This window comes from Gopherus evgoodei, chromosome 4 (genome assembly GCF_007399415.2).
Source record: "Gopherus evgoodei ecotype Sinaloan lineage chromosome 4, rGopEvg1_v1.p, whole genome shotgun sequence".
NCBI lineage: Eukaryota > Metazoa > Chordata > Testudines > Testudinidae > Gopherus > Gopherus evgoodei.
The window spans coordinates 148,180,387-148,184,128 of NC_044325.1; the positions used below are offsets into that span (position 1 = coordinate 148,180,387).

A 3,742-nucleotide genomic window follows, 5' to 3' on the forward strand; every position below is an offset into this window, starting at 1 on the left:
AATAATGGATTTGTCAGTTAGTTGGCAACTTTTAAAAGTTGGAGAGAATCTGTTTGGGTTGGACCATAAATGAAAAATGTTGGTGACTTAAGGTCACTTTGGGTCAAGCTACATTTTTATTTTGATCATTTTTTAATGTTTTTATATTTTTTTTAAATAAAATGAAAGTTTGAGAAAAGTAATTTCAAACTGGAAAATAATGTTTTGAAAATGTCAACATTAAACATTTCGATTTTTGATTGTTTTTGAAATGAACAATTCATCAAAACCAATATGGATTTGCAAAATGTTTGTGTTGCCAAATCTGCCTTTTTTCCACTAGTGTGTGGGTTGTGGGTGATCTTTTATTTGTTTTTTTAAACAAGTTTCCAACATGTTTTTGCCCCACTCCATGTGTCATCTTCCTAAGTGATAAATTCTCAGTCTGTAGGAGCCACATTGCCTGGAATAGAATTAACAAAGTACTACAACCTCCGTTCAGAACTTGTGAACACACAAGAAGTTCATTCACCTGCATGACCTGTGCAGGGAGCAAATGAAGATTGACATCTTTGTTACAGGTAGCAGCGATATTGCAATCTTATCAATAAAGGTTCTTGTTCCACTCGGTGACTTTTCGCTCTGACATTGCAGAATGAACAATCCATTGTTAATTCCAAGCAATCACATTCCAGAATGGCAGCTGTGTGCTAACCCAAAGGAAGCTGCAATTCAGTGACGGGTGAGTGATCATTCTGTGCAGCTTGTAAAGCACTCTGGGATCCTTTCAAATGAAAGATAACGCAGGAATGTAAGTCACTGTTTGTTTTTCATTTCAAAGCTTCTGAAAATGACACAGGACTGAATCAGAATTTGAAAGTGTCCAGAGACACTCTGAAATCCGAGTTAGGATGGCCACAGCATGAGCAATTGTTAGCACCAGCTACAGAGCTTATGCATAGGAATCCCTGTGCAGCATTCAGTAAGCAAGGGTTCTAAAAGGAGTAAGCTCTGATATAGGCAATAGCTTTAGAATATTATCACTGCAGTTTGATATTTCAGTGGCACTCAGAAAGGAGGGCAACCCACCCATGTCGCAGTCTGTGCTTGGTATAATTACCTGATGCTGAACTGCTCATCCAGTTGGCCCCATAGCCACACACTGGTCAGAGGAAGCTGTCAGTTAAATCTAGCAGGCACACTTTCTGGACTGTTGACTGCAGGCCTCAGAACCATCCATGCTCTACTTTGAGGGGAAAAACAGGTTGTCCTCATATTCGAGAGCTGCAGAATGCAGTGTGTTGCTTATGCCCCATCACCATTTGACATCACTAGAATGGTGCAGATATACTTTTAACAACAATAGGGTTTCCCTTCCAGAGGAGGGAAAAATGTTGCAAGTGCCTCTTTAAAGCAAAAGAATGGAAAAATGGGGTGCTGGAAACTGTGGTGGGGCAGGGACATGTATGGAGAGTGGGTTCCTGTGCTGTGGACTGAAATGCTGCATGGATTCAGAACAAGGCAGGGCCAGGCTGCCTGTGACTCAGCTGGATTCCCTGCAGAAGGTTGGTGTCTGACGCAGACTTTGGCATTGAGCTCTGAGCGGGTGGAGATGGCTGGTGTAATTTAAATGTTTGTTACAGCTATAGTTTCCACCACAGAGTTACTGCTGAGTTTAAAAACTTCCTACAAAATCCAAGCAGAGTTGGAAGAGTGAGCTGCCTAAGATACAATTTGCACAGCTAGAGGTGACAGATTGGAAACCTTTTACCTCTCGGGCCCCGCCCATGGTAATGAAGCTAGGTGTGGGGGGGGTGCCAGGGGCAGCTGGCTCATTCCATGGCCCCAGGGGTTCAGTTAATGGCCAGGGCTATCTCCTGTAGCTGGCAGGTTAGGCATGTACTTCACCATCTCCACATGCACCAAATTGTTGTTGTCCCTGGCCGATAGCGAGTGATAGGAGGAGCTGATAGTCTAAGTGCAGGACTGGTGCTTGCCATCCTGGCATGCTCCCTGATTCACTGGACTGCCCGACACAAGTCACTGCACCTCTCTGCACTTTAGTTGTCCTGTCTACAAAATGGGAGTGATGAAACCTGCTTGTTTCACAGGGCTGAGGGTGGGTAAATATTTTCAAAGCACCTAGGGGGGTGGTAAAGAGCTCTATTACCAGAAACCCTAAGTGGAAAGACATGGGTCTAGTCTCCTGAGGTTAGCAATTGGATCTCTCATTCCATTTGGTTTCTTTTCTATGAGTAAAGAGCAGCCCTTGTCTCTCCTAAGGGGAGATATGATTGAGGTCTATAAAATCATGACTGGTGTAGGAAAAAATAGATAAGGAAGTGTTGTGTACTACTACTCATAACGCAAGAACTAGGGGTCACCAAATGAAATTAATAGGCAGCAGGTTTAAATCAAATAAAAGGAAGTATTTCTTCACACAACGCACAGTCAATCTGTGGAACTCCTTGCCAGAGGATATTGTGAAGGCCAAGACCATAACAGGGTTCAAAAAAGAACTAGATACATTTACGGAGGATAGGTCCATAGATGAGGGATGGTGGCCCTAGCCTCTGTTTGCCAGAAGCTAGGAAAGGGCGATGGGGGATGGATCACTTGATGACCACCTGTTCTGTTCATTCCCTTTGGGGTACCTGGCATTGGCCACTGTCAGTAGACAGGATACTGGGCTAGACGGACCTTTGATCTGACCCAGTAGGACCGTTCTTATGTCCTTCCCAGCTACTGCTTCGGGAGGGCTACCAAACATGCTATCTAGAGCAGTGGTTCTCAAACGTTTGTACTGGTGACCCCTTTCACATAGCAATCCTCTGTGTGTGACCCACCTTTTAAATTAAAAACACTTCTTTACGTATTTAACACCATTATAAATGCTGGAGGCAAAGTGGGGTTTGGGATGGAGGCTGACAGCTCATGACGCCCCAAGTAATAACCTTGTGACCCCCCGAGGGGTCCCGACCCCCCGTTTGAGAACCCCATATCTAGAGAGTTCCAAGAGTACCTCTGACCTTGATCTTCCTGGGGTAGAATAATACCTGGGGCCAGGGCCGTCCTTAGGCATAGGCAGAATAGGCAACGGCGTAGGGCCTCACACTGCCTGGGGGCACCACTCTGCAGGCAGCCCAGACAGTGTAGAAGCAGGGCTGCTGGGTCCTAGAGAGAGCCGAATGCAGCACAGTCTGAGGAATGGGATTGGCTGCTGGGGTCTCTGGGAAGGGGAGGGGTAGGGTTGGGAAAGGAGCTCACCTGTGAGTGTGACTCTTTCCCCCCGGCTGAGGTCAGGTGAGGCAGGCTCTGTGGCTCTGGAACCAGTATCCTTTGTTGTCTCCCATAACATCCATTCTTCTCCCCCCGGCCCCACGGAGCACCCCCTCCTTTCTCCCTCCTCCCCAGGAGCACCCCTCTCTCTCCTCCATCCCCTCCGTCAGGGCTGGGTTGGGTGAGGTGCTGGGAGTAGGTGGGGGGAGGCGAGGCTGGCTGCTTGCTGAGGAATGAAAGTGAAAGTAACTCACTTCCTGGGCAGGCAGCCAGGATTGGAATGTCACACAGGGCTTGGCTGGGGTTAGCCAGATGTGTGAAAAATCGGGATTGGGGTAGGGTGAGCACATATCTGTATTTTATAGGGACAGTCCCAATTTTGGGGTCTTTTTCTTATATAGGCTCCTTTCACCCTCCCACGCCTCCCATCCCTGTCCTGATTTTACACACTTTCTGTCTGGTCACTCTAGGTGGGGGTAATTGG

At 46.7% G+C, this 3,742-nt stretch overlaps 1 long non-coding RNA gene across 1 annotated transcript; it reads right to left on the reverse strand.

Annotated features, from left to right (window-relative positions):
* Positions 1 to 202: 202 nt before the first annotated feature.
* Positions 203 to 3,288, reverse strand: LOC115650997. Its single transcript, XR_004000289.1, has 3 exons — positions 3,247 to 3,288; positions 1,100 to 1,222; positions 203 to 763 (listed from the first exon to the last, which is right to left on the reverse strand). It is a non-coding gene; the product is annotated as an uncharacterized LOC115650997 (long non-coding RNA).
* Positions 3,289 to 3,742: the final 454 nt, after the last annotated feature.